General features: G+C 40.2%; 1 protein-coding gene across 2 annotated transcripts in view; it reads right to left on the reverse strand.

The window, feature by feature from the left end:
• Positions 1-25,419, reverse strand: part of hgsnat (heparan-alpha-glucosaminide N-acetyltransferase) — a 379,450-nt gene that overhangs the window by 144,316 nt on the left and 209,715 nt on the right. The gene's annotated exons all lie outside the window — the stretch shown is intronic.

A 25,419-nucleotide genomic window follows, 5' to 3' on the forward strand; every position in this document is an offset into this window, starting at 1 on the left:
AGTAATTCTGGAAAATGCCCGTAATCGATCCCACAACCTCTTGATTGTGAGTCAGCAGTTCTTACCGCTGCAGCACCAAAGTGGTAGTGTCAGTGTCATACCCTAACCCAATTTCTTTTTCTTCGGTTGTATTCTTGAATAGAAGTGCACTTGTTTTAGATAGATAGATAGATAGATAGATAAATAGATACTTTATTAATCCCAAGGGGAAATTCACATTGTTTTGTTATATGTGTACCTTTTGTGAAAGTGTTTATTTGATATTTGGACTTCAGTCTTCAAACATTATATAATGTCAAAATTATGTCGTTAGTCCTGTAACATGAAAAAAGTTTCTATTTTAGGAATATGTCCAACATTTCTTGCATTTCTCACATTTCCTGTGTCACACACGTGCGCATGGGAGGCAGCTAAAGGCTCCAAATGAGAGTAATTGCACACCAGACCAGGGGGTGGCAGAGTGCATTGACCTTTATTCTCACTTTCCTGTAGACTGTTCACGGGAAGTTCTGTTTGGCCCTAGTGACGTCACTTCCGGTGGAAAACCCATGACCAAAGACACTTCCTGTTCCGACCCTTTTGATGACGTCATGTCCGGGTCTGAACCTATGGATGAGGACCCTTCCGCTTCTGTTCTTGATGACTTCACTTCCTTTTCTGGCCTTTAAAGCCGCCATGTTTGACTAACCTAGTAAGTTCTGTTTTGGACTCTGTTCTGAGCAACTTAGTGCTAGCAATTTAATCATTTGCAGCCAGGTAAATATTATACAGGTGGCTGCCCCAAACCTTTTTTATGACTGTTGTGTCTGCTTTTTGTGACACCTGTCATTCTACATTTACATAGATTGTTGTAGACACGGAATACACATGAAATGCATGTGTTCCAAATAACGATTTTTAATTTGCCTTATACAACTCCAGGCACCTCACATCCAGATAAACAGGACTTGAGCTGGGAGAAATTTTTGCCCGAGTTAAGCTGTGGCGGTGGGGGGGATGGGATAGCAGACTGTAACACAATTACAAAACAAAAGACGCTGATGGAGAGGTGCGAAGGAATTTAAGGTGGCCCAGGATTACGAAATTTTGGTAGGTTTCAGGGATTCTAGTGTTAATTAACTTAGAGTAGTAAGTAAATTATTTGAAAAGCTACACACTAAAAAATAGAATGGTCTACATGTAGGAAGATGGAAAGAGTCAGTCTTGGCAATGACCTATGACAATGCTGGTAAAAAATTAACTCTTTGCACAAGTTGTCCAACTGGCTGAACAAAGTTCTTTGTGTACATTGGAGTAAGCCCACAAGTCAATCAAACACAATAAGGGTATTTTTACATATCCAACATTTTCATGTTGTCTGATCTGCTTTATTATTTAAATATGCAATATGCACATGCATACCCTGAGGCAAGCACTGTGTCGAAACTGAATCAATCTGCTTTCAAAGATCTCACTTATGTCAAGCCAAATGCAGTAAAAAGCTCATTACCACTAGATTTCTGAATTTCAGCCCATGCAATGATGTATAGTTGTCTATGATTGGTCATTTATATTACATGTCAAAACTATGCATAAAAGGCAAGAACCATATGGCTCGGTGACAGCTCATCTTTATACATCATTACACACAAACCTTCAATCAGATTATGACTACGTTTTTGATTTTATTGAAAGCAATGAGTTTATGGGTTTTATATATAGTATGTTCTCAATACAATTTCAGTATCACTTAGTACCTCCTTGATAGTCCCTGTTATTGCTTGGAGGTTATCTGCTCTTCACATGTGAAGACTACAGAAAAAATTCAGGTTTAGACGAATTCCTAGTTCACTGCCTGTATAGTTTAATTCCCCTTTTCTATTTCAGATACACTTCACCTCCTCCTTGAGTTTTCCTTTACTACTAAAATACTGATAGAATCTCTTTGGGTCATCTTTCACCCTATTTGCTATATTCCTCTACAACTGCCTTTCAGCTTCACTAATATGCTTCTTAATGGTTGCCCTCATACTCTCAAACTTCACAACTGAGCTATTAGTCATATATGCTACATACATACAGCTGTTTTGTCCTTAGCATCTTCTTTTTCTACTCCATATTAACCCACCGTGGAGTTTTTTTTTAATTTAATACTAACTCCAAATTTTGGGATGTAACTATCCTGTATTAAATCTAAAATCGGTTTTGAACTTGTTGCACTGCTAATCGACCATTTTCACACTTAAAGCCTTATCCCAATTTATCTTTTTTAGAAATTGTTGCATCTGGTCAAAATTTTCCTTACCAAAGACAAATGGTCTATAATTTTTGTGCTCTTCCAAAACACTAAGAATTGTATTACATTATGGTCACTTGAGACTGATGATTGAACCACTAGCGTCAATTCTATCTTAATTTCTTAATTATTACAAAATGCTAAATCTAGACAGGCTCCTTCTTGCTTTGGTGCTTTAACATACTTTGTTAAAAAGCAGTGTTGAGGCGTGCAAAATCTACAATTTTGTATCTATATTTCCATTATATTTTGCTCAAGCCAGACAAGATAAATTTAAATACAGGACACTTGCATGGGCCGCTTTAACATCAAAGCATCCAGTTTTCCTGAATTGTACTAGTAATCAAAGCACAGTGACATCTGATTACTTTACAACCTGCGAAAAGGAGATTCAGTGGGACTAGAAATTGCCAAACCAGTTTACAGTTTGGGACAGGAAAACATTTATTTGGGAAACAGACGTGCTCAAATAGATTAACAAGTTTGAGCAAATTCATCCATCATATTGACAACCAGCCAGTAAGGTATATATAGCAATCACATGTTGCGAAACTCCAGCAGATTTTTTAAAATAAATATGACAGATTAAACAACAAAATGACAGAGCAACAACGTCAGAAAAGGGTGAGAGCGACGTCAAGAGAAGAAAACCGAGCAACATTAGGAAAGCAGCACCAGCAACATGCAACAGTTTTCATTTGATCGTCAGCTAAAGCATTTCATGAATATTGATTGCTAAATCAATGCCGCCCTAGGACATTCATCTTTTATTTTCCATAAGCTTTTTCTTAAAGACTATATATATCCAGACTGTATTTTCAATCTTATTTTCTATTATTCCTTGTTCTATATGGTATCATTGTTCATGTAATAAATACTACGTTGCTTTTAACTTTTTATACTTTGTCTTCATATCTAGAGTGACTGAAGTAATAAGGTATATAGTAAGAGCACCTGAAGCAGTCAGACGTTTGCCATACACTACGATCTGCAAAGTTTATTAAGGTTGAGGGTGACAGCACCATCCAATAGTAGGGAACAGTTGATAAATGGCCTATAACCAAGGATGCTGATCCTTTGTATGTTTAAATATATTCTTAGAATCCAAAGTAATATTTAGGTCTGAGATATATTTAAAACATTGTATGTTGTTTGTGCCGATAATTAAGTCTCTTGAAGTGCTAAGAAAGTGACAAGTTGTGTATGTGTTATTCATAAAGCACTTGTGTGGTTAAAAGTCCTAGAGATTAACCATCTGTGTATGAGTCTTTCACAGGGTACCGTTGTCGTTAGGGTCTGTGTGTATGCGTATATCTATGCATGTGTTATTCTTAAGGTGCGACAGTAGACCAACCTGGTAACAAACCTGATTACACCTGAAGAAAATAGGTAAGGGTAAGTAAAGGGAAATATCACTATAACAAACAGTCCCTGTTTACATCTAAAAACTCCTGCTTCTGTGCTCTACTATTTGCAAGGTTAGTCCAGTTAATTTTCGCGTAGTTAAAGACTTCAATGACTATAATATCCCTCATAAACTTGCCCTTAAAATATTACAAAACAGAAGCACACTGAAATTACTTTGTGCATTGGGGGATGGGTGTTGTATCACATTGCTAAAATAAGGCCTCTTTCCCCAATGGTTTCCAGATTAATTCAGATGTCCATACTAAGATGTGACTCAGCAATCAAATGACGTATAAATTCTGTTTGACATAAACACCCCTAGCCCCTTTTCTATTCTGTCTATCCTCTCTAAACAATGCCTACCCATCTATGTTATACTCATTCCCATCACTGATATTTATCCAGGTTTCTATTACTGCTATAATATCATAAATACACTCAGCTACAAAAAAATTTTGTATTTTGTATTGTGAGCTGGGGGGCCGATCGCACCTCTAGAGAATACAGACGCTCCTGGGAAACCCCCTGAAAAATGCTGACAGACTACCTTCACATTGCTCCTTACCTTACTGGTGGCTCTGTCGCCTGATAAGCCTCTAGCGCAGTACTCCACTTACTTACAAGCCTGTACGGGCACCTCTCAGATTTGGAATTGATTGTTTGCTTTTCTCTGTCTCTCTCATTCTCTGCTCCTGGCAGAACTGTCATCTCTGACTTGTCATGGAGCATGTTTAAACTTTTGAAAGAGACAAATGTTTGTTTGCAGTGTTTGAATAAAGTTCCTGTTTTCTACAACCTCCTGTGTTTCTGTGCAAATCTGTGACCCAAGCATGACAAGTAGTACCAGAAGTGGGGTGGATGCCGAGGAGTTATTTCAAATCGCTCAGAATGTTCCGCTTCCTTACGATCTGGAGGATGATCCGATTCCTCATCAGAAGGTCTCACTTCATAATAATCGGCAGAATGTTCCTCTGCCTCCACTTCCTGAAAATTCTAAGAATGTGCTGACGAAGATGGGTCCTTCCGATGACCCAGAGATGTATCTTTTGGCTTTTGAGCAAGTGGCGACTTTGTTGGGATGGGACAAACGACACTGGGCTGTTATCATCACCCCTTTTTTGTCCGGGGATGCCTTACTTTCCTTATGGAATGTGCCTCGCAATAAGCTCGCGATTATAATTTCCTGAAGCAGCAAGTTGTTTTGCGTAAGACTACGACCTTTTTGGCTAAAGGTTTTGCACTTAATGACTGGATACTGAATATGGTCAGTCCCATCCGTGTGCAAATACAAGATTTGATTCATAAAGTATATTGCTGGTTTGAGAGGGACGAGATGGAGTGAGTCGTAGAAAAGGCTGTCATGAACATAGTACTGGCCGGGATACCTGCAGTTCTTCAAGAGGATTTTCTTCGTCATGATGTTGAATCGTTAACGATTGTGGCCAGACGCTTAGAAGGTTCTCAGACCGCTTGGAGAAAAAGCGGTGGATTTGGTGCCCCATATGCTGTGTCACAACCTCTGAGAGAGCGCTCAGGGCATTCTCGTCGCTTTGACCGAAGACTGGAACATTGACAGGCTTCAGGACCTGACAATCGGATGTCATAAGGAATGCCTCCGGGGAACACAAATTGCTGATGATGTACCCGTATCTGGAGAGGCAGGAGGTGGCCGAGACCGTGGACGTCGCTGCGGATATTTCGGCAGTGGAGCTCAATGAAGATGTTTCTGGTGTGATCAACCCGGTCACTTGGCAAAGGAATGTCGCTTGTCTCCAGCTCAATCTATGGAAATTGGAATGGCCGAGGTTTGTTGCTCCCGTATTCCCTATTCATGTGAACAAAAAGATGGCTTATTGATCTCGGTAAAATTGGGGGGTCGCGAGATCTCGGCATTATTGGTCTCAGGTAGTGACCTTTGTGTTGTCAGGCGGGACTGTCTTGACGACGGATGCCTCAGTAACACTGAGACTGTAAAAATACGTTGTGTACACGGAGATGTTAAAGACTATCAGACGTTGCTTCTTCCTTTGACTTATAAAGGTCATCATTTTAAAGTTTGATCTGTTTCGGACTCCTGCTCCTGGCCATTATTAATAGGCAGAAGGAATGCCCCTTTCCTATACCAATTACTGAATGTTGGGCGTCGTGTCCCCTGTTGAGCTTAGTTGGAGGGTTGAGAAAAAGAAGACCTGGTAGCAGTCGGGGAAAATCTAGAGCCCCAATTAGATATTGAACCCAATCTCTCCAGCGAGACTGAGGGAGACACCCCCCCCAATTTCCCAGAGTGGCAGGGAGGCCCTTCTACATCCTCACTGATTGCAAATGCCTCTGAACTCAAACACAGTACTAGCGAGCAGTTGGATTTTGTGTGCTTGCAGCATGCTGATAGCTCATTAGAATATGCAGTTAAACAGGCTTGCTCAGCTAATGACTCCTATTACCAAGAGCGTGATACCGGGGGCTTGAAAACTCCACACTTTCTAGAAAAAGACAGTTGCCTTTTCAGAGTGATTTCAGATCATTTAAAGGGGAAATTTATTGAACATCTAGTTGTACCTGAAGTACATAGGGAAATTCTTTTGCAGCTGGCCCACTCTCACATCTTGGGAGGGCACCTGGGGGCTTATAAGACCAGAGATCAGTTATCAAAACGATTTTATTGGCCGAATATGGGAACAGATGTTGAACGGTTCTGTACTTCATGTCCCGACTGCCAGATCGTGTCCACTTATAAGCTTCCTCGGGCTCCCCTTTGTCCTATGCCTATTTTGGAAGTCCCCTTTCAGCAGGTCAGATTAGATATTGTAAGCCCTTTGCCTAAGACTAAAAATGGGTATCAATATATGCTGCTGTTGGTTGACTATGCAAAACGATATCCAGAGGTGGCTGCTTTGAAAATGGCCAACTCCTCCACTGTAGCCAAAGCTCTGTACGGGATTTTTACTCGTATTGGCATCCCTAGAGAAATTTTAACTGATCAGGGCACACCTTTTACTTCTCGCGTGATGAAACAATTGTGTGACAGCTTTGCTATTAAGAAATTGAGTACCACTGTTTACCATCCACAGACGAATGGTTTGACTGAACAGTTTAACAAGACTTTAAAACAGATGATCAGGCGAGTCGCTCATAATGATCCTACATCCTGGGACTCTGTCCTGACTTTTATGTTCACGGTGCGTGAATTGCCGCAGGCGTCCACTGGCTTGAGTCCGTTCGAGTTGTTATTTGGCAGGCACCCGAGAGGCATCCTGGATGTTGTACGAGAGAAATGGATAGGAAACGAGTCAACAGCTCTTGGACCAAGCATTGCAGATTGGGTAGTTTCGTTGCAAGATAGAATTTCTAAACTTTCTTCTATTGCTGTGGAGCATCAACAGCGTGAGCAGGAAACTCAGAAACATCTTTATGATAGGCGCAGTAAGCTCCGTCAATTCAAACCTGGTGATCGTGTTTTGGCACTGGTTCCGTCTGACCTGCACAATTTCTACCTAAATGGCAGGGCCCTGCCATTATTGAGGAGCGTATGGGACCGGTATATTACAAGGTTAAAATACCAGGCTGGCGCAAACCATTCCAGATTTTACACGTTAATCTCTTGAAAGAATGGCATGACCGGCACAGGATTTACACTTCCTTGGCTGCTGTCTCTCAGACCGATGTAGCCATTGGTAACGATTTGACTGACTCACAAGAGACAGAAGTTTTAACTTTGATTGAACGGAACACTGATGTCTTTTCAGACTTGCCAGGCGTGACTAACCTGCAGAACATAAAATCATTACTGAGTCCAGTTGTATTAGTCCCAAAGCAAGTCGGTTCGGTTCGCTTCTGTATCGAATTCAGGCGCTTGAATAAGGTCTCTAAATTTGAGGCTTATCCAATGCCCCATGTTGATGAGCTGTTGGGAAAACTGGGTCAGGCGACCTATATCTCCAAGCTAGATCTCACGAAAGGTTATTGGCAGGTGCCTCTAGAGGCTGACAGTTGTGAGAAAACAGCATTTGCGACTCCTGATGGACTTTATGAATTTACGAGATTACCGTTTGGTCTTCATGGGGCACCTCTAACTTTCGAGTGTATGATGGATAAGATATTGCGTCCTCATTCTGAGAATTCCGGGGTATACCTTGATGATGTCGTGATTTTCAGCAATGATTGGCATTCGCATAGAACGTCTTCAGGCTGTCCTGAGACAGGCTGGCTTGACTGCTAACCCTAAGAAATGTAAACTGGGTATGTCTGAGACTCATTATTTAGGTTATTCCGTGGGCAGGGGTTTACTTCGGCCACAGTTAAGAAAAGTGGAAGAGATGCTTGCTTACCCCTGGCCAAAAACGCAGAAGCAGGTACTCGCTTTTCTGGGCCTTGCTGGTTATTACAGAAGATTCATCCCTGATTTTGCACATAGGGCTACTCCTCTTTCAGAACTTATAAAAGGCAGGAAAAACCGCCCTATTTTATAGACAGAAATTTGCAAACGTTCCTTTTGTGATTTGAAAACCGCTTTTGTCTTCTTATCCGGTTTTGTGGAATCCCCATTTCTCTATGGATTTTGTCCTACAGATGGACACAAGTGCATTTGGTGTAGGCGCCGTCCTGTCCCAGATTTTTGATGGAGAAGAGCACCCTAACACATATTTGAGTAGGAAATTGTTCCCTAGGGAACGCAATTATTCAACTATTGAGAAAGAATGCTTGGCGATTAAATGGGCTGTGGAAGCGCTTTGTTATTACTTCCGAGGTCGAAATTTCACATTAGTGACTGATCATGCTCCACTTCAATGGTTATACCGTCAGAAAGATACAAACTCTCGTCTCATGAGATGGTTTTTGGCCTTACAAACTTACAGTTTTACAGTCAGGCAACGACCTGGCTCTGAGAATGTTAACGCAGACGTATTGTCACGCCTGTTTGAACCTGGTTTGGAGAGTCACTTGATTCACGAAAATTTGAATAAAGCTGAGGGAGGGGGTTTTCTACAACCCCCTGTGTTTCTGTGAAAATCTGTGACCCAAGCGTGACAGTATATGGAAGTAAGTGAACTTTATTGTCATTCATACCATACAACAGTACAACAACGGATGCATAGCTGAACGAAATTGCGTTTTTCCAGGCTCAATGTGCAGACATAAAAGACAGGTGCATAAAAGACAAATGCACACAAGACAAAATACAGACATTACAAACATTTCACTTCTTACACAGAAAGTAGGTAAGACAGCGTAAGACAGCACAAGGCAGCACAGTACAAACAATAAAAACAAAATATATATATAAATGTAAGCCAGTCAGTGAGTGAAATATACTGTAATATGAAAGAAAATATTGCACATCGTTTCACAGTGATTGTGATATTGCATTATATGGATACAATATTTATACATAATATATACAATATAGACAATGTAATATTGTATGATATTACAATACGATATAATGTAAACTGTATAATTGAAGTTCTGCCCTCTGGAAAACGTTACAACAGTCCATGTGCCGGGTGTGTGGGATCTTTTATGATCTTAATGGATCTGCTCTGGCAACGTGAGTAATGTAATTCTTGAACAGATGGGAGTGAGGACTCAATGATTTTCTCCGCTGTCCTCACCACTCTTTGAAGTATCTTCTGTTCAGTGACAGTGCAGCTACCATACCAAACTGAGATGCTGCTGGTCAATATACTTTCTATAGTGCCTCTGTAGAAAGTTGTGAGGACAGGAGAGGGGAGGTTTGCTCTTTTCAGCCTTCGAAGAAAATGAAGTCGCTGTTGTGCCCTCTTGACAAGAGAAGTGGTACTTGTGGTCCATGTCGGGTCATCTGTAATGTGCATTCCCAGAAACTTGGTGCTTCTCACTGACTCCACACTGTTTCCATGGATTGTAAGTGGCCGGTGTGGCATGTGCTTTCTCCTGAAGTCAACGATGATCTCTTTTGTTTTGTTGACATTCAGTGCCAGGTTGTTATTTTTCCACACCAGGCAATGAGTTTATTGACTTCCTCTCTGTATGCGGAGTCATCGTCATTACTAATGAGGCCCACTACTGTTGTGTCATCTGCGAATTTTATGATGTGATTCGAGTTGTAATTGGCACAACAGTCATGAGTCAACAAGGTGAACAGTAGGGGGCTTAGAACACTGCCCTGGGGAACCCCAGTGTTCATGATGGTAGTCTCAGAGGTGTTTTTTCCAAGACATACTGTCTGGGGTCTGTCTGTGAGGAAGTCTAATAACCAGTTACACAGAGGAGTGTTGATGCCTAGTGGCTCCAGTTTCTTTACCAGGTGTTGTGGGATGACAGTACTGAAGGCTGAGCTGAAGTCAATAAAAAGCATCCTCACATGACTGTTCTTATTTTCCAGATGAGCCAGTGTCAGATGGAGTGCAGTTGCTATGGCCCCATCAGTGGAGCGATTTGGGCGGTATGCAAATTGAAGTTGATGAAATGTAGCAGGCAGTCTGGATGTGATGTGATTTTTGATCAACCCTTTGAAGCACTTCATCATGATGGGTGAATGCTATAGGGAAATAGTCGCTCAGTGATGATGTTGGTGATTTCTTTGGCAGTGGAATAATGGTAGTGGCTTTGAAGCACGGACGAACAATGGCTTGTCTTAGGGAGATGTTGTAGATGTCTGTGAGAACAACTAAGTTGGTCAGCACAGTCTCTGAGTACACACCCTGGTATGTTGTCGGGACCTGCAGCTTTCCGTGGGTTGACCCTGAGCAGGGCTCTCCAAACATCACTGTGCTCGAGACAAGAGTATTTCATCGTCCATAGTGAGAGGGGCTTTTATTGCTGTTGTGTTATTTTCCTCAAACCGGCTAAAATATATGTTAAGTGTGTTGAGGAAGTCTGTGTTTTCATCACAGGGTGGCGGGGAGGGTTTATAGTCCGTAATAGACTGGATGCCTTGCCAAAGGCGCTTGGGATCGTTTGAGTCAATGAAGTGACTCTGGATTTTATGTCCATAAGCACGTTTTGCTGCTCTCACGCCTTGGTTCAGGTTAGCTCTAGCGGATCTGACAGCATCTGTCTCTGGATTTGAAGGCCGTATTACGTGCTCACAGAAGGGCATGCACCTCCCTGGTAAACCACAGTTTCTGGTTGGCACATGTGGTAATGCTCCTGATCATTGTCACATCCTCCACACACTTGGATATAAATCCTGTCACAGACCTGCATACTCCTCCAGGTTGATGTGCTGGTTAATCGTGGCAGCCGCTGTAAACACATTTCAGTCCGTGGACTCAAAACAGTCCTGGAGTGCTGAAAGTGCTCCCTCTGGCCAGTTTCGTATCTGCTTTGTGGATGGTTTACTTCTAGTTAGCAGTGATCTGTATGCAGAAATTAGCATAACAGAGAGATGGTCTGCTTCCCAGGTCCTCCCTGCGTGGAGTTTGCATGTTCTCCCTGTGTCTGCATGAGTTTCCTTCCACAGTCCAAAGACATGCAGGTTAGGCGGATTGGCGATTCTAAATTGGCCCTAGTGTGTGCTTGGTGTGTGGGTGTGTTTGTGTGTGTCCTGCGGTGGGTTGGCACCCTGCCCGGGATTGGTTCCTGCCTTGTGCCCTGTGTTGGCTGGGATTGGCTTCGGCAGACCCCCGTGACCCTCTGTGTTCGGATTCAGCGGGTTGGAAAATGGATGGATGGATGGAGAGATGGTCTGAGTTTCCAAGGTGGGGGTGGGGAGTTGCCTTGAATGCCTGTTTGATGTTTGTGTAAACCGGATCCAACGTTTTTACTCCCCAGGTTGCAAAGTCAACATGTTGATAAAAATGTGGCAGAACTGTCTTTAGGTTGGCTTGATTAAAGTCTCCAGCAATTATATAAACACAGGTCAGGTTTGCAGTTTGCATTGCACTGACAGACTGATATAGTGTGGTTAGGGCTGCCTTTGTGTTTGCCTTGGGGGGGGTTGGTGGGGTTAGGGGGGAATGGGCGATGGGTGTACACAGCTGTAATGCTGACAGCTGTAAATTCCCTCGGCAGGTAGAATGGTCAGCATTTCAGTGTCAAAAACTCTATCCTCAGAGCAGTGGCTCGAGACAAGTTCAACATTTGTGCACCAGTTGTTGTTTATGTATACACATACACCACCTCCCAGAGATTTTCCACTGACAGCATGAATCCTATCTACTCGAAAGTTTGTTAGCCTGTCCTGACTAATCGGAAACAGTGCAGTTCAGCCAAGTCTCGGTAAAAATGAGTGCACAACTGTCTCTTACCTTGCATTTTGTGGTTAAATCCAGTCTTAGGTAGTCCATTTTGTTCTCTAGCGAGCGGACATTTGACAGTAGAATAGATGGAAGCGCTGGTCTGTGTGGATTAGCCTTTAGTCTAGCAGCAATACCTGCCCGAGTACCTCGCTTCCCCGGGCGGCCGGTGATGGTAGGTTGTACCTCTGCTGTGCAGGCCTCTGAGTCTTGCTGCCGTAGTATTCCCAGTCTGCGTAGAGTTTGGAGATCTAAAGCCAGCAAGTCGCTCAATAATGTACTGGATTGATGAGATGCATGAAGTGTGACTCAAGTGGATCGATTGTAGGTAATTTTCGTAAAAGAACATAATGGAGAAGACATTACATTTAACAAAAACGCACATTGTTAGCAGGAGTCGGAGTAGCTTTTTTTTTTTTTTGTAATGTTACTTGGAGAGTGCAAGTGACTGGGCTACAACATGGATCATTTGGGCAGAGTGGTACTTATGGACAAGCTGTTCCAATGAGTGCCCAGAAGCAAAGTTTGAGTGTTTGCACTAGATTGGTCACCAAGAAGATTAAGGGGTATAAAAATTGCTTTGTCACCTTCTATTTTACAGATCTGCCCAAACAATGGACCAGAAACAAAAAGAAGGGAAAAAAAAGACTAAAGTCAAAGGCTTGAAAGAAGTGCTTAAGATGCAGAAGATGAAAAAGATTTTTGTATATAAAAGTGAATAACAAGCTCACAAGTAATACAATAATTGGACTAGTAATAATTGTGATAGATTTATAAAGTATGTTAGGGTCCCAGGGTATTCCAGCACAGGGTAACTAAAATCAATTAGTATTCCTGTAGATGGAAACCATGCAAACTAGTTAAGAATACCAACAGTACTGGCAGCAATTTAAGTTCATTAAGTGTAGACTGTGGGTATTAATTATTTACTTGGGGTAATTAATACAATTACTACTATTAATAAGGAATACTATTAATAAGGAAGATACACTGAATAAATTGGTAGACTTTTCACATAAGCAGGTGCAGCTGGTATAGTTACAAGTCATGGGGGCTCTGGAAGTTAGGTATTCAGTAATCCCTCGCTATATCGCGCTTCGACTTTCGCGGCTTCACTCTATCGCGGATTTTATATGTAAGTATATTTAAATATATATCGCAGATTTTTTGCTGGTTCGCGGATTTCTGCGTACAATGGGTCTTTTAATTTCTGGAACATGCTTCCTCAGTTGGTTTGCCCAGTTGATTTCATATAAGGGACGCTATTGGCAGATGGCTGAGAAGCTACCCAACTTACTTTTCTCTCTCTCTCGCTCTGACATTCTCTGCTCCTGACGGAGGGTTGTGAGCAGTGGGGCTGTTCGCACACCTAGAAGATACGGACGCTCGTCTAAAAATGCTGAAAGATTACCTTCACGTTGCTCCCTTCTGTGCAGCTGCTTCGTGAAGCGACATGCTGCACGGTGCTTCACATATTTAAAAGCTCGAAGGGCACGTATTGATTTTTGATTGATTGTTTTTATCTGTCTCTCTCTCTCTCTCTCTGACATTCTCTGCTCCTGACGGAGGGGGTGTGAGCTGCTGCCTTCATTGCAACTGCTTTGTGCCGCGGTGCTTCGCATTCTTAAAAGCCAAACAGCCCCATTGATTTTTTTGCTTTTCTCTCTCTCTCTGACATTCTCTGCTCCTGACGCGCACTCCTTTGAAGAGGAAGATATGTTTGCATTCTTTTAATTGTGAGACGGAACTGTCATATCTGTCTTGTCATTGAGCACAGTTTAAACTTTTGAAAAAGAGACAAATGTGTGTTTGCAGTTTATGAATAAAGTTCCTGTCTCTCTACAACCTCCTGTGTTTCTGTGCATATCTGTGACCCAAGCATGACAATATAAAAATAACCATATAAACATATGGTTTCTACTTTGCGGATTTTCACCTTTTGCGGGGGTTCTGGAACGCAACCCCCACGATCAAGGAGGGATTACTGTAATCTTAATGGGGGAAAAAAACACTGCAGCACTGCTGCGGTTGTCAGATGTAGTACGAGCAGAGGACCAGTGGAACTATTCAGAACTATGGTGTTTAGCTCAGCAGATGCATATGCTGATCAAACAACTCTAAACATGGGCTACAGGGGGAATGATGAGGGTTGTGTGGCAACAATGTCTCTCCTGTTGGACAGGAAGATGATTCATTTACATGGTGGTGATGCCAGTCTATTCTGGTAAAGGCTGATGACAGTCAGTGTTGCACCATGGGTGGAAAAGGCAGAAAAGCCAACTTAGTCAACCACCCATGTTTGAAAAGTAACAAAAAGTGTTTGTGAACGGTTTTAGCATTTGCCTCTTTGGCGTGTTACCTTACAGATTTGTTAAACTAATGGAACAGCTATGTGTGCATTGATGAATAGTTTGGGATAGTTAGCAGTTAGACACAAGATTAATATAGATTAGGAAAAAATATATTTAAAGTTTCATTGGGCTAGTTTATTGGAATGAGTGGACTTGTCTCATTTAGCACCACCAGGCTTGATGACAAAAATGATCTTGCAGAAGTTTGAAGCAAGACATATAAAAGTCATCAGTAATATGAAACAGGAGCACATCCAAGTTCTTCAGACTGTCTTGGAAATTAAGAAAATATTTGTATTTTTGCACACTATTCTTCTATAACCAGTGATGCAGTGATGGTCACGCCCATTTGTGATGCAAAGAAGTGTTATGGCTGTCACTTTAGGCACTTTTAGTCTGTTAAAATAATTAACACTATCCAATTGACTGTGGATTAGGATCACAATTAGAATGTATAAAACTCATTAGTGATAGAGTGTAAAGGAGAGAATAGCATATAGGTTGATAATGTTTTTATTAATAACATCAAAACAAAATACATGTTCAGCTGCAGTACCTGACAGTGTAGTACCAGTATAGGATCTGAGACATTTTGTTAAAGTCTACATAGTAAAGAATATAAAAGGTGAGAATAGGGTCACCCTAAGACCCTAACACCATAAAACTCTCTCCTTTATTTTGTTGAAGTTTGACTCTACTTCTGTTATTCCAGTTAAAGTTAGACTGAAAGTTTTCATGCAAACATGCAGTTTGTTCAGGACAAACGCTAAAAAATATAAGCATTTTATTAATACTAGAATTACCAGAGTCTACTTAAAACCGTTCTCACCTCTCTTGTCTTCTAAATGTGCTGATAAAGACGAGCAGCAAGCAGCCAGCTATTCCATCCCCCACCACCTCAAAACGTTCACTAAGTTTTCCTAGCTCATGCCTTGTTTGATTATCTGGGAGTGACTGAACTGGAGTTTTAGAGCGGAAATAATAGATCGTTATTTGGAACACACGCATTTCATGTGTGTTCCATTTCTACAGTAATCTGTGTAAACACATTGTTAAAACAGAAGCTTTTTCATATTTTAGTAATAAATGTTAGAAAATGTAGGCATAAACTATAGAATGTGTGAAGTCTGACGGCCAAACATCAAATAAACACTTTCACAAAAGGTTCAAAGATGTCACAACACCTTCCGTGGCGTAACGCTGAGATTTGCTGACTCAGAGCACGGCAGCCCTGCCGCATTGTAGAGACCCAAGTTCGATTCCCTGCTGGGGAGGAAGTGTTTTTTTTTCTTTCTTTGTAGCCTCAAACGGACATAAAATTTATAAATCGGTATGCACTGTAAATCGTTAAGTTTAAAATGTCGATCGCGGTTAATTTCTGTTGATTAATTCGTGCTTTTTTACTTAGAGTCAGAACAGGAGCTTATTCAGCTTATTAAGCTTCTGATCTGACTCTAAGTAACAGCGCCATTATAAATCACACCCAATCTGACGCTGTTCGTTTTCAAATAATATTGCATTACTTTAACGATGTTTTCTGATTGGTACTATTCGCGTCATAAAATGATTTCTTCAAAACGTCACACATATTTGTTTTGAGATAATGAATAAAGCTGCAAATTACAGGTGCTTGTTCAGTGTAATAGGAACCATAGCACACAGAGGTGTGTACACTGCAACAAGTACACATGTCGTAAATGTAGGAAGGGCGCTCCTTGGGTAAGCTATAGCGCGTCTTTATGTGAAAACAGCAGTGTCAGATGGGGAGTGTCTGATGATTGCATATAGCGCTGAAGTTACTGCTCTTTACTATGCTTTCCTTTGCAAGTCCTAGAGTACAAAAGAAACAGCATACAGCAACATGTGGGGACTGGCAAGATTGGGGGGAAAAAAAACACGCGGTCGTATGTATCGTGAGCTATAGCGTGTTCTTATGTGAAAACAGCAGTGTCAGATGGGGTAGGGAAGGATCCTGAACACAACTGAGAGAATGAAAAGTGAATAAAAAAATACAAAAACAAAGCTAACCTTTACAAATATCAGAAATTACACCGGCTGTTACAGACTGAAATCAGTCAATTATCTGCACATTTAGAAGACAAAAGACGATGACGGAGAGGTGCAAACGGATTTAAGAAGCGATTTAAGGTGGGACGGATCTACAAGTTTTTTTCGTAGGCTCTGGTAATTCTCTGTTAAATGAATTGTTAAAACAAAAATACAGAATGAAAACCAATCCAAAACTAAACAGAATTCTTATAATAACTTTGGTGCAAAGTACCTTGATGGAATATGATGATAAAAGATGATTACGCCTCACTGACAATTTCTCTCTCATCCCGTGTTTTGTACTATTGGGTCCTGTGTGATTCTACTTTACCATTTATACTCTTCATTATGTAGACTTTACCAAAATGCCTCAAATCCCAGACACTGCAGAGATATTTTTGTCTTCATAATGTAGAAATGGAGAGAAAGAGAGGTTCTCTTCTTTCATAGTCAGATGCTGAGAGGGAGAGAAAAGAGGAATGACCAACCTGCTGCAAAGGTTTCTTAACTGGAGAAGGAGTTGGCTGCCCTGCATTGTAGGAGAGAATTGATGGAATTGGCCCAGGTGTCCATTAGAGAGATACTGTGCACCCCTAAGGTGTCACAGGAGGACACTCAAGACAGGTAAGTTCTGCCATCCAAATTTAAAAGAATTATGTGCCAGGCTGATGAACAGAACTGTTTAGGTAATTGTCTTTGAAGTTCTGCCTATGTCACGCACCAGTCCAGGTAAGATTGAGGAGATAAGAAGGCTAGGGTAAGGATATAGGTTTATAAGGCACTGGGACTCCTTTTGGAGCAAGGGGATGGTGTAAAAAGTGTTCCGTGCTTTAATTAAAAAGAATCAAAACAAAACCAAAAACAGTGTCCACAGTGCAGTGCACAAAAATCCATAAATAAATGATAAATAAAAAAAAAGCGAATAGTGAGGGACGAAAATACAATAAATAAATCCATTAAAAGTAGAGGTTAAAAATGCAGTCACTGGCTCCTTCAGATCCCAGCCCACCTCCTTCTTCGTCTCCCGGCTCACAACTCAGCAGCCACAAACTTCATCCCCAGACCACCGTATTGGCTGCCTCCTCACAGCGCAGACACACCGTCCGAGGTCGGCACTCCTCCTGTCATACTTCACATGCCTGAAGTCATACCTCGGATCCCTGGGGAGGTCATCTGCCATGCTTGAACCACTCTACGCCATAGTTCAGTGTTTGGTACCAGGCCCTAGAGAGTCACAACCTACACTCCGTTGTGGGGCGCCTGTTCGTACTGCCTTTCCCCTCTAGTTAGCCTGTTAGTCCTCACTGAGGCTGCTCTTCAGCCGCCTTTTAACCTCAATTCCTTTTCTCGTTCCTTTCCATCTCCATCATACTCCTGTTTCTCATTTTAAAAGTGGGGATGTGGCGCAATGCATCAATTACAGACACGAACAATTCCTCACCTGCACACTTAAGTGAGGAAACACACACTACCATGCCCCCTGCTTAAGCCGCAATTATTTATTTTAAAAGGCAAAGAGCTGCCGACCTCACTTTACCACAGCCTTAATGCAGGTAACTGGAGTTGCATGTAGCTGATCCTATGATATTATAGCAATAATAGAAACCTGGCTAAACAACAAATATGGGGGTGAGTATAACATAGACAGATACCATTGTTTTTAGGAAGGAGACAGTAAATTCAACGCACATTTTTTTAGTAATATTAAAAAGGCAAGTTTACAGGGGGATACTGCAGTTATGAGGCACTAAAACTATCCAAACATTAACTGGGCTAAACTTTCAAATAGTGGAGTACAAAAGCAGGAGTGTTTAGATGTAATCAGTCACCTTTGGTTTTAAACACTGTATGTTAAAAAACCCACGCAGGACAAAGCCTGTCTGGATTTAGTCATTTGTAATAATAGGATAGAATTTAAGATGTAGTGGACATCCATATACTGTGTCTACTTTTAAAGACAAAAAAGGACTTCAGCACAAACTCTTAGGTCACCTGCACTGGACTACATTCCATATTATGATAGTAATCAAAGGAACAGGTAGAGAGTAAAAAACATAGAATTACCTTTAAGACTATTCTGGTGGGAGAAGTTGGAGAAAGCAATTTGAAATGCACTGTATGTATCAACATGTACAGTATTTTCCTATCATTTCTCAAAAATAAACTATAAAGGAATACAACTTTTTTAAAAAATATTAATTTTGTTATTGTTTTACTGACTGTCTCAGAATGGAAGAAGCCAAGAAACTAACTTTGAAAGCTTGACCATGTTTAACATTCCTTAACCAAGTGGCTCAGAAGAAAATAAAATAAAATAAAATAAATAAATAAAAACTAAAAGTAAAATGAATATAACACAACAGCTGTTTACTCCTAAGGCAAAAACTCAATATTCTCTTAGTATTATTGGCAAATAAAGACTAAAAAAAGTTAACATTATATTACAACTGTATCAGCAGCTAACTGCAGGCTATCTAAGGCAAAAGGAAAAAGGGATCTAGAGTTTTAGTGCATAAGCTCCCACTCTGATAATGCAAACACTTTCTGTTTTGAATTTCTCTTCGCAATTTAGGTAGAGACATGCAGAGAGCTTTTGTTGGGCTGAGAAGGAGCACTTTCTGGGCAGGAGTTACGATAGATAGATAGATAGATAGATAGATAGATAGATAGATAGATAGATAGATAGATAGATAGATAGATAGATAGATAGATAGATAGATAGATAGATAGATAGATAGATAGATAGATAGATAGATAGATAGATAGATAGATAGATAGATAGATAGATAGATAGATAGATAGATAGATAGATAGATAGATAGATAGATAGATAGATAGATAGATAGATAGATAGATAGATAGATAGATAGATAGATAGATAGATAGATAGATAGATAGATAGATAGATAGATTAAATTATCTTAGATAATAATCCAAACCCAGCTTCTATTTCTGTTTAATTTTACTTGAAATCTGGACCTAACTTCAGAGTCAATATAATATTCACCACCTTGGAAAAAATATGGCTCTCCAATATGGCAGATTATGTTTGATTACCACACCTGTATAACCTGCAGATTTAGTCTTTTGTAGTAAACAAACAAAAAACTGAATAACCCACGTTTGCGGTGTTTAAAAAGAATACAAATAAATCACACCACCTAAACAAATTAACCCGCAACTGGTAATAGCCTACATATACAAAGTATTGTATCCATTGTAACTGTCAGATTGCTCACCATAAAAGTTATTCATTACTGAAAAACTGCTCTAACTGATATTTTGCTGCTGATGAACTTTGTTTCATCATTAAATGGGAAACTTCACATTACTAACAAGCCGCCTTATCCACATACAGTGGAACCTCGGTTCACGAACGTCTCTGAACACCTACAAATCGGGTTATGACCAAAAAGTTTATCAAACTTTTGCATCTGTTCACGACCACACAATCGGTATACGAACAAGCCAGTTTCCCTTTCGGTTTGTGTGCGCCGATGATTTCCACACGTGTTCCGTCGCTCCCTGTACATTCCCTGTGCAGCGAGCGAGACAGCAAGAGAGAGAGAGAGACCATGCAAGAGAGCGAGCGAGACACAGACACACACACGTGTGAGAAAGACAGAGACAGACAGACACACACACACACGCACGCACACACGCGGGAGAGCGAGCGAGAGCGAGAAGGCTGGCCGCATAAGGCCGAGAAGGCAGTTAAAGAATGCACCGGGCTTGTTTTTAAAGAGACTGATTTCGAGCATTGTTTTAACCTCATATTTAACACTAGAATTACCAGAGTCTATGAAAAAACTCGTAGATCCGGCCCACCTTAAAACCGTTCTCACCTCTCTTTTGTCTTCTGAATGTGCCGATTAAGACAAGCAGCCAGCTATTTCATCCCCCACCGTCGCAGAACGTTCACTAAGTTTTCCCAGCTCATGCCTTGTTTGATTATCTGGGAGTGACTGAACTGCTGGAGTTTTAGAATGGAAATAATAGATCGCTATTTGGAATACATGCATTTCATGCGTGTTCCGTTTCTACAGTAATCTGTGTAAACACATTTTTAAAACAGAAACATTTTCATATTTTAGTAATAAATGTTACAAAATGTAGGCATAAACTATAGAATCTGTGAAGCCTGAAGTCCAAACATCAAATAAACACTTTCACAAAAGGTTCAAGGATGATACAACAGCTTCCGTGGCTTAACGCTACGGTTTGCTGACTTGGGGCACAGCAGCTCTGTCCTGCTACAGAGACCAGAGTTCAATTCCCAGCTTTGGAGAAAGTGTTTTTTTTTCCTCAAACGGACATTAAATTTATAACTTGGTATGCACTGTAAATCGTTAAGTTTAAAATGTCAATCGCGGTTATTTCTGTTGATTAATTCATGCTTTTTTTTACTTAGAGTCAGAACAGGAGCTTTTTCAGCTTATTCAGCTTCTGATCTGACTCAAACAGCGCCAGTATAACTTCACACCCGATCTAACACTGTTCGTTTTCAGATAATATTGCATTACTTCGACGATGTTTTCTGATTGGTACTATTCGCGTCATAAAATGATTTCTTCAAAACGTCACATATATTTGTCTCTTTCTTTTTTTAAAATATGCGTTGTAGCACGCAGCAACTGGCCACCTGCATGTTCTTGCGCACACTGAATAAGACATCGCTATATGCAATCATCAGATTCAAATGTTAACAGTTATATAGCACGGAATGGAAATCAGCAGTTCTTAGCATTCCACCACGCAAGCTGTCATATCAACCGCCTACTGTAACTTGCTTTCTTTTTGCTTCGGTTACAGTCTTGAATAAAATAAGCACTTGTTTTGTTATACTTTTACATCAACATATGTTCCTGTGTTTGACCTACATGGACATGCTCAAAAAATACACGTATAATGCCACGAAAAGTGCATGCAGACACTTCAGTTCGCAAGCATTGGTACGACAATGCAGTCACAAGTATACTGCAGAGCTATAGTGCGTCTTTATGTGAAAACAGCAGTGTCAGATGGGGAGTGTCTGATGATTGCATATAGCGCTGAAGTTACTGCTCTTTACTATGCTTTCCTATGCATGTCCTGGATTACAAAAGAAACAGCATACAGCAACACGTGGGGACTGGCAATATTGGGGGAAAAAAACACGCAGTCATATGTATCGTGATACATTGCAGAGCTATAGCGCGTCTTTATGTGAAAACAGCAGTGTTAGATGGGGGGAGGGGGGGTAGAGAAAGACCGTGAACGCGACAGAGACAATGAAAAGTGAATTAAAAAAAAAAAAAAAAAAAAAAAAGCTAACCTTTACAAATATCATATATTACACCGGCTGTTACAGACTGAAATCAAATGTATCTTTTTATTCTAAAATAGTGAAAATAAGAACACTTCACTTCTCAAAAGGGAGTTATGCAGAATCAAACTCATGACCTTCTGATTCCCAGTCAACGACCGATACTGTTGCGCCACGGAAACAGTGATAGTTAATGAGTGTCAATGTCGCACACTAAGGCGGCTTTTTTGGCGGTGGCTTTTTTTTGTACCTTTTGTGAAAGTGTTTCTTTGATATTTGGACTTCAGACTTCATACATTATATAGTTTATGCCTACATTTTGTCATTTGCTACTAGAATATAAAAAACGTTTCTGTTTTAACAATGTGTTTACACAGATTACTGTAGAAATGCAACACATATGAAATGCGTGTGTTCCAAATAACAATCTATTATTTCCACTCTAAAACTCCACTTCACTCCCAGATAATCAATCAAGGCATGAGCTGGGAGAAGTTCATTTACGTTCTAAGTCGTTGGGGGGATGGAATAGTCGGCTGCTGGCAGCTTGTCTTTATCAGTACATTTAGATGACAAAAGACGATGGCGGAGAGGTGAGAACGGTTTTAAGAAGCGATTTAAGGTGGGCCGGATCTACAAGTATTTTCATAGGCTCTGGTAATTCTAGTGTTAATGAAGACTTTTTTCTATTGGATTTTAACCTCCACTTCACTTCTGTTTACAGTGATCAGTTTGTAGCGTGCATTGTTGCAATGTTACTTTCCTTGGTTGTTTATTAAATTACAGATTTTTCAAATGTTCATTTTTTTCCCTGTACTTAAAACTCTTTAAAAAAAAAAAGTGTTTTTAGCGAGCGGTTCGTAGCGCTATAGTGCAAACTTTTGCAATGTTAGTTTTCTCTGTTGTTCAAGGTTTTCTCAGTGTTATTCTATGTTTTTACATTTAGTTTACTATTACGCTGTGCATTCTATGGTATATTTAACTACATTTGTGCTTAAAAATCTTTTAAAAAAATTATATTTTACATACAGTTCGTACAGTCTGGAACGGATTATTTGTATTTACATACAATCCTATGGTGGAAATTACTTCGAGGTTCCACTGTATTGAAATGGTTCCTAAGTTGTGGATGCTGCATTTCCAGACACGAAGAAATTCTCCAAGCCTTACTCTACACTTTTTAACTGCTACAATATTATTACATGCAGCAAGTTTAAGTCCAGTTTGGATGCTGTTATGCGTGATGGCATCAAAGTGGAGTATAAGTGGAGATAGCCTTCTACCTCTTAAACACATTCATTGACCTAGTATCTGTGGCCTGATGTGCAAACTCCTGCTACTCTTCTCTGGGGTAACAGTATTGTGAAGGTCACTGTAGCACTCGAGTCTCTGATTTACTGCAGTTTTATGCTACCGGAGTATACAAACAAGATCTTGTTTTCCCAATTAAACACAACGGGCAATAAATGATATATTTTAGATTTTTATGTTATTATAAAGCTGTGTTTAATGAAAACACAGAATACTGCTTTAATAAAAACACTGTGGTAAGTGGTCATGGTGCTGTGCTGATTTTAAATAAATATTCATGCCCCGCAAGAGTGTAGGCTCTGATTGTGCGCGAGCGTGCTTCACTCAGAGGACAAGGACATCTGGGGGTGCCTGCCTGATCACGAAGACACATGCAAGGCAGCACGTTAGGCAGGTGCCTCATTAATTTCTCAGAGGTTGTAGCGCATTCACACCTTTGCCCTGTGAGGAACATTACTATAAGAGGAGCCTGCTTGGGACAGAAGAGAACAAAAGACAGAAGCAGAACCTTGAGAACAGCATCAAGGAGGAGAAGCAGGATGAGCCAGCTAGGGTGTGAAAAGCAGCATGGTGGATGTCCCCGAGATTGAGTAAAGGATCTTCACAGCGGGGGCAGATCGTCTCAACTAATTTATTGTTATGGTGTGGGAGGAATTGTGGTGGAGTTCTAGCCCAGGGATCCGAGGTACGCCATGGGTTTGAGAAGGAATATAAGATGAAAACTGACCCTGAGCGGTCTGGCCGATGCTGCTCATGGCAACCAAAACAGGGGGTCAGGTTGGTGAGGACCACGACTGCTCAACTCTCTGCCAGCTGAGCGAGCAATTGGTGAGCTGAGGAGATGAACAGGGAGTTGTGCTGGGCTCATCTATGAATGGAAGGAACAGTGACCCAATGATAGTTGGTTTTTAATCCCATTTTAAGTCTTGCTTTTAAACTCACAGATTACACCGTTTTACTGGATTATTTACTTAACATTTCTGAGTAGTGTACTTTGCCTTGAATCACTGTTTTGTTTTGACTGTTTAAATAAAAGCATCAAGGCACTTTTGCACCTACCCCTTGCTATGTTTGTGTGTTGTGTCCTCATCTGCTGGCTCATCCCTTGGGTACGTTATTGGTGGTAGTGTGTTCAAGAGGCTCTCTACCAGCATGTCACAAAAATTACAAATAAATAGCGCTAATATAGCACTGCAGAGATGGAGTTCTCATAAAATAAAAAAAAATATCATAAAACAAGGCACATGTAGTAAGTCATGAAAAAGGCTACTAGTTTACTGAACATACTGAAGCTGACACACAGGGTACGTTCACCCTCTTAGACTGAAATTAACAATTGTTCATACATTAACAGTTTATCTGCATAGTTACACTAATAAGGAGAAAATATCAACAATCATTGCAAAGATTGTTTCACTTGTTAGCTACTGACTCATGGTGCCTTTTTTATTGCCTTTTAGGTCATTTTTATTCATAAACTTTGTTGCAATAAGATTTTATAAATGGAGTTTTGCAAGGTGATAAATAAGGGAAAAATAAAAATTTTTCATATTTTCTGTTCATGTCATGTCTGTCTATCTGCATTAAAAAAAACTCTGGTCCCACTGAATCACTTTTATAAGCTGGGAGTTGTGCTTTATACTTTACTTTTCAATGATGACAGTGCTAATGAGCAGTGTGAATACTTCAATCAACTGCCTCACTGGCTGGACTTTTTTGTACAAAGAAAAAAACACTAGGGCCAATGACACCAAACAGGCATGTGCTTGGCAACTGTAGCTACCCCATTGTGTACACTCCTGGATTAAGCACAAATTTCAAAATCATTCTCAATTAAAAAGCCTTGATATAAAATAGAAACATGAATTACATGTGATACATTTTGCAGTTAAGGAACATCTGACAACTTATGAATCAAACTAAAATTATCCAGATGTAAATGAAAAAGGCTGAATTGACATTACTTTCATTTTTTTAATTTAATTAAACCTACCTTTAAACTGAGCACGCCCACAGAACATCAAATACAAAACTCTCTTTAATACCTGAAGCCCACATTAAGAATTATATAAAATTTCATGATCGTATCATTTCAACTCACAGATACCTCATTGATAAATAAAGTACCTGACATCCATTACAATTAAATGACTGTCATTATTACTTAGTATAATATTTTACTGTTAATTTTTCTGCTACGCTTTTTTTTTATTATTGCAGTTTTGTGCAATCTTTTCCCTTAACTTGCGCTAATCAGTCATTCAACATGCAGTCATACATTTTTTTTTTACATATGCAATCTAAAACTACAGGTATAACAAATACAGAAAACAACATGCCTGCATGCGCCATGGTAGCAAATACAGTCAAGCTGTACATAAAATCCAAGCCATGCTCCAATAAATGTCACAGTTACAGAAATTTGTAATATCCAAATTCTTTCAAGCACATATATATATATATATATATATATATATATATATATATATATACTTATATATAATT

This window comes from Erpetoichthys calabaricus, chromosome 5, assembly GCF_900747795.2.
Source record: "Erpetoichthys calabaricus chromosome 5, fErpCal1.3, whole genome shotgun sequence".
NCBI lineage: Eukaryota > Metazoa > Chordata > Cladistia > Polypteriformes > Polypteridae > Erpetoichthys > Erpetoichthys calabaricus.